Source organism: Oryctolagus cuniculus, chromosome 1 (genome assembly GCF_051225735.1).
Source record: "Oryctolagus cuniculus isolate XC-2025 breed Fujian yellow rabbit chromosome 1, ASM5122573v1, whole genome shotgun sequence".
NCBI classification, from domain to species: domain Eukaryota; kingdom Metazoa; phylum Chordata; class Mammalia; order Lagomorpha; family Leporidae; genus Oryctolagus; species Oryctolagus cuniculus.
Genome location: NC_142867.1, coordinates 32,163,041 through 32,177,857, shown reverse-complemented (window position 1 = coordinate 32,177,857; position 14,817 = coordinate 32,163,041). Strand labels below are relative to the sequence as shown.

At 50.0% G+C, this 14,817-nt stretch overlaps 1 long non-coding RNA gene across 11 annotated transcripts in view; it reads right to left on the bottom strand.

The window, feature by feature from the left end:
- Positions 1–214: 214 nt before the first annotated feature.
- LOC149128342 (uncharacterized) overlaps positions 215–14,817 on the bottom strand; it is a 46,390-nt gene continuing 31,787 nt past the window's right edge. For 5 of the 11 annotated variants that reach the window (XR_016230288.1, XR_016230286.1, XR_016230282.1 and 2 more), the window contains 2 exons: positions 11,658–11,751; positions 215–6,047 (listed from right to left, as the gene is read on the bottom strand). This is a non-coding gene — a long non-coding RNA (uncharacterized LOC149128342). The other 6 variants (XR_016230277.1, XR_016230279.1, XR_016230287.1 and 3 more) reach the window with 6 other exon arrangements.

Below are 14,817 nucleotides of genomic sequence, written 5' to 3'. Positions count from 1 at the left end.
ACAAGGGCAGGGAGGATTTGCCCAAGAGTTGGTGCGTGAGCAGCTGGGTCAACTACTTCAAAGGGGTTTACACTTATTTGCCACCAATCCAGACAGCAGAGAGCTGGCATCGAAGCCACTGTGGCTGAAACAGCCAAGGCGGTAACCATCAAGGAATTGGAGGCATGAGAAAAAAATGATTCATAGCCAAACAGTGAAACAGAAGACACACAAGCACATCAGAGGCAGGTTTATTTTTCTGCCCTCATCCATAACTTGAGGTTTCATAAAGATACACAAAACATCTCCATAATGTTGATCCTCATACACACGATGCCGAATGGGGCCTATTATCCTCTGGAGCAAGTGTCTAAAACCACATGGCAACAGCAGAAACAAGGAACCACCAAGAGTGTCAGTGAGGAATCCTTCCTGGTACAGAACACCCTAAAACTGGGTCCAATGGCCACACACACAGCAAGCCATCCACTGATAGGAAGTGGTGGAAGAATGGATGTGTTTCCCACACAGGACTGAGCAAGAAGCCAGGGACCCATCAGTCAGTTCTGGGGCCCTCTGAGGGGTCAGGGGCAAAGGTTCTGCTAGAATGAAGTTGGGGCTGAGAGGTGCAGGTCCAACCAAGCTCAGGTGCCCAAGTGTGGTCGGGCCCCTTCTTTGGCAAGTGGGCAATGTTGTGTTGGCACACGTTGCTGATGGCAAAGTGGATGCCAGTCAGGCTGGGGCTGCATGCAGTGGGAGTTACTTTGTGCCTGGGGTGGAGATTCCTGGAAAAGAAATTCCCTAAGCACCAAGGTGTCGTCTTTAGGGAAATGGATGCCCCCATGAGTCTAGTGACTAAGGGACCTTGTAGGGCCAGCTGCCCACTCCCTCATTTCAGCGAGTTAATGATGTTACTAAGTGGTTGATTTGCACTCATAAGAGCAGGGCAAGGAAGCTTTAAGGTAAGAGAGGGAGGCTGGGAGACTGGGGTGGCTAGCATCTGCATCCAAGGCCGTATGGAGGGGCTTGGTTCTGGCCCCCTTGTGGTCCACGATCCCAAGGTGACAAGGATGTAGTATGAGGCAGGTGAAACGTGACGGCCCACCTGAAGGTCTGGCTGGACCGCCCAGCAAGATGCAGAGACCCCTGTGAGGGTGCACAGACAACCACCTTCCTGTGGATCGATGCAGGCCTCGGCAGCCATGGAGTAAAGGGTAGAAAACTACAGTGGCCTCACGGAAAACCTGCTGAGGGCCCAGAAAGCTCGCCCAACAGGTCTGCAAAAACTCCAGAGAGATGATAATGCCACGACTTTTGGGCATTTGCACACTTTCATATTCTTTAAGTAACCTCTTAAGTAGAATTCCAAATAAAACCTCTTACTAATTCAGAGAAGGAACATGATGATGATCAGCCGGGGTATGAAAATACTGTAAATCTGAACTGGTGTGAGTTCAGGTAGACCAGTTGCACAGAAAGCAGCAACTAATGGTTAATGCTGAATCCCTGTGGTTTTGTGGACTCAGATCACAAATAACTCCCTCCACTCATTGGGCTCTGCTTTGTCCATGCCCTCTCTGCCACTTGAGGTTCACTGGTGTCACTCAGCGGCCTCACCAAACACTGCTTCAGCACCAGCAGGCAGCGTGTACCAGTAGAGTACTACAGTGACAGAATTGGGCCCTTATTGAGCCTTATAACATGCCTTGCACTGGACATGCACTACCTCCTTTCATTGTCACCACAAGCCCATGTGGTGGATGGAAAGAGAAGAACTTCAAGTTAGGTTAAGAATTTCCCAACACTCACAAAACTGTCTACCATGACATCTGGGAAAATAAGACTTCTTGGGACTGCATCAATCTTCCATAATTACCAGGATGATGGCAGCCCACGGCTGACTGCTACATTGGCCTAATTCTCCAAACCAAATTTATAAATAACTATCACATGCTGTGGCCAACACTGGCTGGTCCCAAAGACCCAGTCTGGTCCCAGTAAATGACTAAACCAATTTCCTGCTGATTATTGACCACACTTTGGACTTCAACAGAGATGACATATTCTAGGTGGCTGTAACGAATGCTGAGCTGTGGCATTGCCCTACTCCTTTTCTTGCTTCTTCTGCACCATGCCAAATCTGTAGAAAGAAACATCTTCTGTGCTCTCTCAGACATCATCAGTATCACTCATCTTCACTTCCGGGGTAGCCAAGGCAATTTTTATCCACTGTCTCCCCAGCTTCCAAAGCAAAGGTAATCAACAAGTGTTGTTAATGAGGATTCAGTCCGCCCATCATTTGCAACTCAGAAATGGTGAAAGTCAGAGGACTTCATTGGGATCTTGAGAATTGCAAGTCAGGAGTCTCAGGTTCTACTGCTGAAAAATCGAAAAATCGGTGCTCCAAAGTGGGAGCTTTAAAGCGAAGAATGTATAAACAAACACACCGCCCACAGAATTAAAGTCTGATAAGCTCTCAAGTCACATCAGAAGCCTCTGGGCACAATGCCATTGTCTTATCCATTGGCTGTCAGAGACACCCATGGTCACGGAGGGGATGTGGACAAGGTGCACATTCCAGACAGCAGCTGCAATTGCCAGAAAGCTCTACTCTTTGTGGCCTCCAACTCCACATGGAGAAATTCTTCCTGTGCCACTTTCACTGTATTTTTCCTTTTATCCTCACAAGTCTCCACTCCATCTAAAAACAGGTGAGAAAATAAAGGGGAAAAAGAACAAAATTGAGGCCAGCACTGTGGCATAGTGGGCTAAGCCTCTACCTGCAGTGCCAGCATCCCATATGGGCACTGGTTCAAGTCACGGCTGCTCCTCTTCCAGTCCAGCTCTCTGCTATGGCCTGGGAAAGCAGGAGAAGATGACCCAAGTGCTTGGGCCCCTGCATCTGCATGGGAAACCCAGAAGAAGCTCCTGTCTCCTGGCTTCGGATCAGTGCAGCTCCAGCCATTGCGGCCATTTGGGGAGTGAACCAGTGGACAGAAGACCTCTCTCTTTGTCTTTCCCTCTCTCTGTCTGTAACTCTACATCTCAAATAAATAAAATCTTAGAAAAGCAGATGTGGAGTACAACAGTGCCTTCACAGAGTTTCAGTCATTTACAGACATTGCTAATAATAAGATCCTCTCCGGGGGCAGACAGTGGTTCACATGCCACTTGGAACACCTGCATCCCAAGCCAGAGTGCCGGGATTCAGGTACAAGATCCCATACTGATCCCAGCGTCCTACAGATGCACACCCTGGGAGGCAGTAAGTGATGTCTCAAGTACTTGGGTCCCTGCCAACCACACAGGAGATGCAAAATGAGCTCCTTGCTCTTGGATTGGGTCTGGTCCAGGCCTGAGCATTGTGAGCCTGGGGGAAGTGAATCAGCAGATGAGAGCACTCTGTCTACATCCTGAATTGCCTTGCAAATACACAAAATAGAATTTAAAATTAAAAAAAAAAATTCTCCTGCTGCAGGCATGTGGCACAGTGGTTGAGAGAAGGCTTTGTGGGGGAGGGGGTGGGTAACAGCTTCTCACTCACACTGCATTCTTCCCATTCTGCAGTAACTTCTGGCAAACAGCAGGCATCCCCATATGCAGCATCTTAGAGGACTTAGAAATATCCTACAGGTGGAAATAACATGTCATGTCGTTACCATCAATTACCAGCTGTCACAACAGGGAGCAAGCAGTGTTGGTGCCAGCCTTCGTGACACCTTCCCTTCGCTTCTTCCCAAAGCAACTGGCAATGGAGTCATTTTCACACCTTTCAGAGGGGTGTGCCCCGGAGGCTGAGGCCCCTTGCATCTGCACGGGGATGGGGGGGGGCTGGATGTCCCAGCATCTTCCAGCACAAGCCCTGCAGCCGAAAGCAACTCCTGTACCCTGTGTGGCACCAACTCCATTCTTCTCCAAAGCATGGGAGAAGGCTGAATGGGCACCGACAGCAGACTTTCGGACTAATTACCTGCTCTTTGTCTGGGCACAACGAGATATCTGAGTCTACTTTCCCATGCTGCTAAGCTACTACTGCAGGCCACGGAAGTGATACAGAAAAAGGTTTATGTTTATGTCTGGTGGTAGCCTTCTTGGTGCAGGTCATCTCGTCGCTGGAGACAGGAGAGCAGGTGGGTGTCCTCTGGTCTCTGTTATTATAGAGAACAGTGGGTTTTAGAATAATAAACGGGGCCCCTGCCTTGAAGGCCTCATCTGTTCCTGATACCTGCCACAGGCCCTGGTCAGCTCTGGTTTCCACTGCTTCCACCTTGCAAGGGGATGAAGCTCCAGCGTTGAGTCTCTGAGGGGACCATCCACTATCATCCCACAGCAGGAACTGTATGACACGCGTGGCTTCAGTCCCCTGAGAATCCCTCCCAGAATTTGTGCGGTTTTCCACACATTCACCTTCTATGCTAAGTATTCTTCAAACACCACATGGAGCTTAGTGAAAGCTTTGGCTCCGGCTCCTCTGTAAAGCAGCTGTAGGACTGAACTTGAAATTCCTCAGGTCCATGTCCAAGGAAACGTTTTCCTATGGAGGGCGGGGACCGGAGATGGGGGAGACTTGAACCAAGGAGAGAGGTGAGAACTGAACACATCAGACAGGACAGACATCCTACCTTAGCCTGGCCATTGCCCCAGGACACCTGAGGACAGCTTCCCTGCTCATGTCCAACCTCTGCTCGGTCTGCACACGGTGAGCAGCTCCCTCCGGCTCCATCCTCTGGCTGCATTGTGAGAACTCTGATGCAGTCCTAAGAGCATTTATGCTTTTCAGTTCACTGGAGATTACCAAGGAGACTCCATTGTCACCAAGGGAAGTGACCCCAGAGAGTAAGACACGTGCGAGCATGACTGATTCCATCCCATGTTGCCAATATGGGGAGTTATTTTTCAGTGGAAAACATTTACGGTGGTTATTATATTTTCTGTATCCACAGTTACTTATAAAAACTCCCTGGACAATAGCTGGGGGCAGGTTGGGGACGGGTCATGTGTTCAGTGTGTTCCTGGGGTGAGGAACATGGGTAAGCCTGATACGTGGAACTATTGCTTTCTTAAAACAAATTATGTGATTGTATTTTATAATCGAAAGATGCTGATAATTTCAGAAATATGATGTTCATGGTCAGATTGAATTTCACTCAATTCCAAACAATAAGAAGACAGCTGAACTTCTATGATGGCATAAACATTTTCAAAAACAATTTTTAGAACAAACACATGGGATATACACAGATTATGTTAGGAAATCTAAACTGCTGATGTCCCCTCAGCGATTCTGGAAGGATATTTTGGAAACTGAATTTGCACCTGGAACTGAATTGCTCTTCAGGTGAGGTGCTCTCCCCCAACTCTGTAAACCACAATGTCCATCAGCCCTGGCACAAACAAATCCCTGGGTGAATCACCCATTCTCTCTCTCTTTTTAATAAATAATTTATTTATTTATTTATTTATTTATTTGAGAGATAGTGTTATAGACAGTGAGAGACAGAGAGAAAGGTCTTCCATCTGCTGGTTAACTCCCCAGATGGCCATAACAGCTGGAGCTGGGCTGATCTAAAGCCAGGAGCCAGGAGCTTCCTCTGGGTCTTCCACCAGGGTACAGGGGCCTGAGCACTTGAACCATCCTCCACTGCAGAGAGCTGGATTGGAAGAGGAGCCGCCAGGACTAGAACCAGTGCCCATATGGGATGCCAGTGATGCATGCAGAGGTTTAGCCTACTACACCACAGTGCCAGCCCCTAATCACCCACTTTTTCAACACCTACACCCAGTTTCAATGGCCGCTTGATCATTTTCAGGGATCCCACCATGGTCTGAGGCAGACTTCTGGTTGGCTATGACTCTTCATTTCCAACATTCACCACTGCAGCAGGTGCATCTCTGCCCAGAGGAGCAACCCTGAGCTCATCTTCCTTGAGCCCAGTCCTTGTGGCCTGCTCAGGCGAGGAATAGGAGAACCAGGGACGTGGCAGAAAACCACAGGCCCGTGCACTGCCTCGCTCTTACTGTCAGCGCTGAAGAAGGCTCCTTCACAGAAGACTCTCCAGGTTGCTCATCTGTGGATAGAGTGAAGAGTGGAGGACACAGGGGGTCAGCAGCAACAGCCGGCGTCTCAACAGGAAAGCTGCAGCCCCCTGTTCAAGAGTCACCTGGGCTGACCAGGGAGGGGTCCAGGACTCCCCGGAAGTCTCATCATCCTGCAGATAACACTTGCCTCGCACCAGACCCCCAGAGTTTTATTCCAGAGAGAACTGAACCCAAAGCAGCAAGGTGTACCTAAATGGGACCTATTTTAAGAGTCTCGGGCTTGGACTCTTCCTATGGGACAAGGCCTTCTAGATTCTCACTGTACGTTGTGGCATCCCGGGCCAGCTTCCCCATGCTGCTGCTCTCAGCCACGTGATGATACTCCTGCACACCACACAGGAAGAGTACAGGCCAAGGCATTCACTGCCTCCTCCCACAAATATTTATCCCGCTGGCTTCCTCACGTCCTTCAACTGTGCTCAGACGCTCTGAGGTTGCCATGGTGGACAGGCCCTTGGGACCAGCACAGCCAGGCAGCACCTGAGCCTGACACAGCCTCCATTCCCCGTTCACTCTCCTTCAGGGCACTGGCCTACGCATACATGATGCTGCTTCCTGTCTCTCTGTCAATAGAATGCAAGCTTTAGGAAAATCATATCCTTAGCCAGGGAAACGCTCAATGATAACATTTCTTTAAAAATACTATTTGAAAAGCAGACACAGTCTCTCTCTCTCTCTCACCCTCTCTCTCTCAAGACACACACACACTTTCTATTCAATGGATCAGTCTGCTAATGCCTACAACAACTAAGACTGGGCCAGGACAAAGCCAGGATCCTAGAACTCAATTCAGGTCTCCCCTGTGGGTGGCAGGGACCCAAGCATTTCAACCATCACCTGCTGCCTCCCAGGGCACACACGAGCAGGAAGCTGGAATTGGAAGTGAAACGGGGACTTAAACCCAAGGGCTTAGATAGAAGATGGAGGTGACCCAACCAGTGTCTACACAAGTAAACGAAGTGCCTAGCCAGCCTTGGGCGGTCTGAGGACCAGATTTCCCTCCTTTCAGAATGCAGGAGGAAAGGGGTCGGGAAGGGTTTCCTCTTAGCTACTGTCCACAGATGGCTGCAGCGAGGGGGCCTCTCACCAGGTTACTGAGTCTCTGCTCACAGCCCTCACATGTTGAGGTCAGGATAACACAAGCCTTACTCCGATTTGAACATTAAATTAGAGATGGGGAACAAGCCTGGCACCACTTGAGAACTCACGGAGTGTTAGTATTAGCTGACTGTTAGTGTAGTTAGTGTTCTTTTGCTACAGGAATGGGCTAGAATTATCTTAAAAGACAGGAATTCTAAAAGTGACGACAACCATCTCACCCAGGGCAGGTTTAATGTGGCAGAAGCTTGGGTTTCCACCTGAAAGGTCTGAGCCAGCTCTGGGAAGGTTGCCCCGTGGGGATGCCAGACAGCCCTCTCTTCAACCTGTTGTACAGCCGCCCGAAGCCACCACCAGTGCCCAGGACGGGCAGCCGGGCAGCCATGACACTGCTCCAGGCTTTGCCACAAAAGCTACCTGCTCACTCTAGCCCACCAGGGCTGGGGCAGGGACCAGGGATTCCAAAAGAAAAGATGTGTTAGTAACAGCCTTCAAGATGGAAGGACAAAGACTAAAAGGCTTCAGAATCTTGCTTTCAAAGCATCCGCATTTGAGGGTCTCAAATTCTGACAAGGCACGCAGCCCTGAACTAGAGGTACGGAGTCACTTCTGAAATATCACCAAAGCATCCTGTTGTGCCATTTGCTTACCAGTCAGAAATTATTTACAGTGTTCTCAAATATGCTAGTGATCCATACATCTGCAAGCAATTAGTGATGTGTGCATACTGAAAAATTAAAAACACAGATGACTGAGACTGGCGGCATGGCTCGGCAGCTTAAGTCACTATTTTGCAATACCAGCATTGCATATGAGTACTGGTTTGGAGTCCTGACTGCCCCATTTCTGATCTACTTCCCTGCTAATGTCCCTAAGAAAGCAAGGGACGATGACCCAAGTGCTTGGGTCCCTGGCACATTTGTGGGAGACCTGGATGGAGTTCCAGGTTCCTGGATTTGACCTGGCACAGCTGTGGGCTTTGTGGCCATCTGGGGAGTGAACTAGTGGATAGAAGATCTCTTTATCTCCCCGTCTGTATATTAAACTCTGCTTTTAAAATATTATATAAGGGGCTGGCACTGTGGAGCAGCAGGTTAACGCCCTGGCCTGAAGCGCCAGCATCCCATATGGGCGCTGGTAGAGACCTGGATGCTCCACCTCCAATCCAGCTCTCTGCTATGGCCTGGGAAAGCAGAACATGGTCCAAGTCCATGGGCCCCTGCACCCATGTGGGAGACCCGAAAGAAGCTCCTGGCTCCTGGCTTCGGATCAGCGCAGCTCCGGCCATTGCGGCCAACTGGGGAGTGAACCAGAGGATGGAAGACCTCTCTCTCTCTCTCTGCCTCTCCTCTCTCTGTGTAACTCTAAGGACTTCTGAATAAACAAACAAATCTTTAATTAAAAAAAAAAAACTTTTTAAAAGATTCCTGAGCTTTGTTAATTTCTTTGATTGAAGATATTCAGCACCCTCAGCACAGACTGTGCCGGCTGCTGTCACAACAGCTACTCACTCCGACAATGCAAACCCTCACTCCCTCAGCGCAAGCCCACGACAGGAGATGCACACGCCTCTGAGTGAACACACAACATGAACTACCTTTATTTTTTTATTTTTAAAAAAGATTTTATTTTTATTTATTTGAGAGGTAGATTTACAGAAAGTGAGAGGGAGAGTTAGAGTGAAATGTCTTCCATCTGCTGGTTCACTCCCCAGATGGCTGCAACAGCCAGAACTGGGTGGATCTGAAGCTGGGAGCCAGGAGGTTTTCCAGGTCTCCCACCTTCCTACCGGAAGAGGAGCAGCGGTACTAGAACCGGTGCTAATATGGGATGCGGGTGCCACAGGTGGAGGATTAACCTACTGCACCATAGTGCCGGCCCCTGAACCACTTTAAATGAAATCATATGTATTATAAAACAGAACCTAATTTTTTCTCTTTTGTAGTTCCTCATGAATGAAAAAGGAGTCCATTTCACATCAAAGGAGTCTTATTCTTGGGAAATGGATAAAATAGACTTATTTAGGCTGGCGCCATGGCTCACTAGGCTAATCCTCCACCTAGCGGCGCCGGCACACCGGATTCTAGTCCCGGTTGGAGCACCGGATTCTGTCCGGTTGCCCCTCTTCCAGTCCAGCTCTCTGCTATGCCCGGGAGTGCAGTGGAGGATGGCCCAAGTGCTTGGGCCCTGCACCCCATGGGAGACCAGGAGAAGCACCTGGCTCCTGCTTCAGATCAGTGTGGTGCGCCGGCCGCAGTGCACCAGCCACGGCGGCCACTGGAGGGTGAACCAACAGCAAAAAAGGAAGACCTTTCTCTCTGTCTCTCTCTCTCACTGTCCACTCTGCCTGTCAAAAAAAAAAAAAAAGACTTATTTAAATGTGAGCTCAAATCACAATTTTGGCTCCAATAGTCGTGTCACTTGGGTACCACCCACGTCCTCCCCAGCCCTGACTTGGCCCCACAGCCCCTGACTCACCCCTGCCCTTGCACGTCAAGAAGGTCCTCACACACAGGTTCACTGAAGCAAGCACAGAAATTTCTGGAAGCACAGACCCACTTAGTCCACACTATCCAACCATGTCCAGAAATCAGGGTGCCCAAGGATGCGCCAAGCACTTCCTCACTCCCAGCCGGTGCAACCCCATGTTGGATCACAACTCGTTCCACAGGATTTCTCTGAGGTCCACACAGACCTGCGATCCCCCACACCTCTCGTCCTCTCCAGTGGTATTGACCAAGGTTCTCCTCCACCCAAGCTGAGCCCCCTCCATTTGTCTTCCCAACCCTCTCTGCTAAGCCTCCCCACATCCCACCACAACCCTCCTGGGTACACAAGTACACAAAGGCCATCTCGTTCATGTCCCAGGCCACAAGGCTGACCACCACCTCCTGGGCCCACTGGATCTCTCCTAGTCGGCCTCACAGAAGCATACCATGCAGACCACAGCCCAGCCCAAGATCCACCTCCCATTCTGCCTCAGCCTCAGCATTGCCTCGAGCTGGGCATGAAAGGGGAACCAAAGTGGAACTCCCTTAGCACCGTGCTTATTTCTTCTTTCCCTCCATACAACCGGAACCAAAGATTGGTGGTGGTTACAGAGGAAGGGAGATTTGAAGATAATGATTACACCCGTACTAACAGCAGTGAGTAGAAGCCTTGTAAAAGCATCACTCCCTGCAGGCACGTGCACTTAACACGTTCACAGAAGCTTACCCACTTCACACAGTCACTTGACGTATAGTTGTGGGGGTGCTTTACACATACTCACTGATGAATCCATTACCCACGAGGTAAGCTGGGGACACTGACAGTGCTTGGGCGAGATCGGCCCCACAATCTGCCCTCCTCAGTGAGTGGCACATGACTGCCATGCAGTCCAGTCTGATTGGACACTTGCAGTCTTCAGGGAGCCATTACACTTAGCAACACTTCCATCAACAGATCTGACTGGGGTGAGGTGCACAGGGTGCGGCAGGAGCACAGGGAGGGGGTTTAGATGCACAGGGCCTGTGAACTGAGCTAAGGCCCAAGGGGAATATGAGCTGTCCCAGAGTCCAGGGAACAGCGACTCCTCTGTTTCTGCAGGCTCTCTGAAGTGAAATGATGGCAGACAAACAGGAGGAGGGCCATACAATTTTATGAACGTGTGTCAGGGAGAGGCGAGGGCCCGCTAACCCAAGACACAGATCTATGTAATCCACGCTTCTCCACAAGCTACAGGGGGAAGGGGTGGAGGCAGCATTGGGGGTGTTCACGGAGAGTTCAGGGGAAGTGAAGAGGCCCAACACACAGGCAAGGGTTGGCAGCTGACACTTTTTGGAAGCTGAATGGGCCCAGAACACAGACCACCAGGGACCGACGTTTGTCTTAGTTTGGCTCCATTCTTTGTTCTTCTTTCCTGCGATGAGATTTGTTAATGAAACCTGAGGGACGAGTTCAAAGCTGGTTGTTTTCCTCTATAGTGGCTCCAGTCTTCAGGCAAATGGGAATTACCGAGGGAGCCCCCCCCCCTTCTCGAGGGACAAGACGTTCTCAATTCTGAGGCAGCCTCTAAAGTTTCCCCACTTCCTTTTCATTGGAAAGTGGGCAGTGAGCCACAGCAGCATACACGGGGCTGTCACTCTCCGAGCCCTGACAGTGGGGATGGTTGCTGGGAAGTTAAGGAGATGAGGCCTGGCTTTGGTCCTCCAAGGCTGGACGAAGAGCAGCACATCTCCTCTGTGGGTAGAAGCAACACCAGTGAGCTCCTTTTTCCTCCTTATTTTCTGAGCTTTTGAAATACCCACCTTTGAGCATATAATATATGCATCAAAACGAACAAGATGACCAGTGGGCTTGTCTAGGCGTGATATGAGGCCACCAAGTGACCCAGAAGAGGCCCTGCAACAAGGAAGTTCTTACAACGGAAGTTTCCAGTTACAGGATGCCATTTCCATAACGGTATGAAAGCATCAACCCTGATATATTTCTGAACGCACCTGTATTTCCAAAACAAGTTCTCTCATCTTTTCCAAGACTAAGACTCTGGTCTGTGAAGGTAAGTGGTTCTCCGCTGGTTTCCCTTAGGTGGCCCTGCAGGAAGTAACAAGAGTAATGACACACATCTCAAACAGTTACCTTGTGTTGACAAGCCATCCCTGGCAGAGGGTTCTGGAAGGGAAAATCACAAGAACACAGCAAGCAAGGTCAGTGTGAGGCAATGAACTCCAGCACCAACTAGAGAGGCCCAGGGGCACTGCTGATGCTCTCGTCACTTCCAGTGGCAACAACAGCACCCTATGGGGTGACAGTTAAGATGGAAAGGACTCATACTATCAATAAAATTGGAAGAGATTCAGGAGCGTGTTGTGGCACAGTAAGTTGAGCCACTGCTTGGGATGCCTGAGCTCCATAGTGCATATTAAGTCTCACCTCTGCTTCCAACTGAACTTCCTGCTAAGGTGTACCCTTGCTGGCAGCAGGTGATGGCTCAAGGTCTTGGGTCCCTGACACCCACCTGGGAGACCTGGATGGAGTTCTGGGCTCCTGACCTACTCCGGGCTGTTGCAGACATTAGGGGAATCAACCAGTGGCTGAGAGATCCTGCTTTCTGTTCGTCCCTCTGCTTTTGAAATAAATAACAGTGATGAATTTTTAAGACGTTGGGAAGATTTTAAAGATGGATAAAACACAATACAATGTCAAAATGGAAGGCAACACAAAGTTAACACAGAGAGAACACAGGACTGGGCAAATGGACTAAAGAGAAGTCTGACTGCCATGGTCACCTTCACCATCTTCAGGAAAGTAGGGAAAACCTGTCATTTTCTTCCCATTCTCTGCCATAGGTCCATACTCACCCAACCCCAGAGGTAGTGACAGGGTCCCAGTCCCCTGGGAGGAGCTGGAAGCCTGAACAATACTCATGGGGAGAGTGCTCGGACATCTGAGATCCACTGTGCAAGAGGTGGTCTAACCTTGCTGGGCAAAAAGTCAACTAACACACCCAAATGCACTTTTCCTACAAGAAATCAGTATGAGAATTCTGTCCAGATGATGTGACCCAGATGGAAGTTCATGGTCAAGAGCGACAAGAGGCACCAGCTGCCAGTTAGGAGGCCACACGAGTTTTTGAACATTTTCTAAGCTCTACTTTCCTACATAGCAAGTGCAAAGTGAGGGCTGCCCACAAGCTCTCAACCATACAGTTGTATCCACGTTGGGCAAGAAAGACCACCAATGAGGGATGCAACAGGTTACCTCAGCCACAGTTTCCTTTTTCTGAGTCTCACTGTGCTACAGACATGGTCCCTGAACTCCCCTGACACCCCACAAGGCGGAGGGTGAAGGTAACTACATACTGACAATTCAGGCCTCCTGTCATACAAAGCAAGGGTGAGCCAGCCTGCATGAAGAGGAGGGGAACAAAGGGCGCTTGGACAGGGGCCCTGTACTTTCCTGCTCCCAGCTTTGAGGGATGAGATCCAGGTGACTCCCAGGATGTCGCCATCAAGGGTTACATCAGCAGTGTTAGAAGAAAACACACTGGTCCATGCTGGAGTGATTGTGATGCAACTTGCAATGAGAACATCCTGGCCGCACCATAGCCAGTACAGCCCCAAATCAGGGTCAGAGAAGGGGAAAGTGTGCCTGGGTGCAAAGATAATGGTGGGGCCGGGCACAGTCAGGGACCAAGATGCAGACTCTATGATGGGGCGAGCGCTCCCCGTCTGATGTGACCAGGAGAAGATCCAAGTTTCAGGCCAATACAAGCTATGCCCAGGAGTGTAAGGCCATATAATTAACACTGAGAGGCACAGCAAGGGGATATGGCCTGACAGGTAAGGCCTGCAGACTAAGTAGATATAAGTAAAACTAGGTGGCTAACACCAAATTGGCAAGGACAAGTGTTTAAGGTCATGAGGATGAAGCCAGAGAAATAAGGCAGGGCTTATGGCAGGGGTGCAGAGCCAGAATATGGTCATGGGGTCAATTGAGGTGAGATAAGGCAATGGGCTTAAGGCCAATAAATCAATGCCAGGTAGGAATACTATGTAGTTAACACCAAGAGCACATGGCGGCCAGCGCTGCGGCTCACTAGGTTAATCCTCTGCCTAGCGGCGCCGGCACACCGGGTTCTAGTCCCGGTCGGGGCACCGGATTCTGTCCCGGTTGCCCCTCTTCCAGGCCAGCTCTCTGCTGTGGCCAGGGAGTGCAGTGGAGGATGGCCCAAGTGCTTGGGTCTGCACCCCATGGGAGACCAGGATAAGCACCTGGCTCCTGCCATCGGATCAGTGCGGTGCGCCGGCCATGGTGGCCATTGGAGGGTGAACCAACGGCAATGGAAGACCTTTCTCTCTGTCTCTCTCTCTCTCACTGTCCACTCTGCCTGTCAAAAAAAAAAAAAAAAAAAAGAGCACATGGCAAGGAACTTAGGGCTAAGAGGATAAAGCTGGCAGGGTTAAGTATGTTGAGTGAAACCTAAGGCCAGCAGCAGAAAGTGTAGGAGAATGGCCAGGGTGGTAGGCTGTATGGCTAAGTACAAGAAGGTCAATTAGCAAGTCAAGCCAAGCAGAATAAATCAAGCTGGCAAATAACTGCTTTGTATTAGGATAAGGTTTAATCCACATAGGCAGCTGAGATAGGCAAAGCCAGGTGGATAAAGAAAGACCTATGTGTAGTCTAAGAAGGTTATAAAAAGAATATACAGGGGCTGGCACTGTGGTGCAGCAGGTTAACGCCCTGGCCTGAAGCACCGGCATCCCATATAGGCACCAGTTCGAGACCCGGATGCTCCACTCCCATCCGGCTCTCTGCTATGGCCTGAGAAAGCATTAGAAGATGGCACAAGTCCTTGGGCCCCTACACTCACATGGGAGACCCAGAAGAAGCTCCTGGCTCCTGGCTTCAGATTGGCGTAGCTCCAGCCGTTGTGGCCGATTGGGGAGTGAACCAGCGGATAGAAGACCTCTCTCTCTCTCTCTCTCTCTCTCTCTCTGCCTCTCTCTGTGTAACTCTGACTTTCAAATAAATAAATAAAACAATAAGAAAAAAAAAAGGGCCGGCACCATGGCTCACTTGGTTAATCCTCCACCTGAGTCGCTGGCATCCCATATGGGCGCCGGGTTCTAGTCCTGGTTGCTCCTCTTCCAGTCCAGC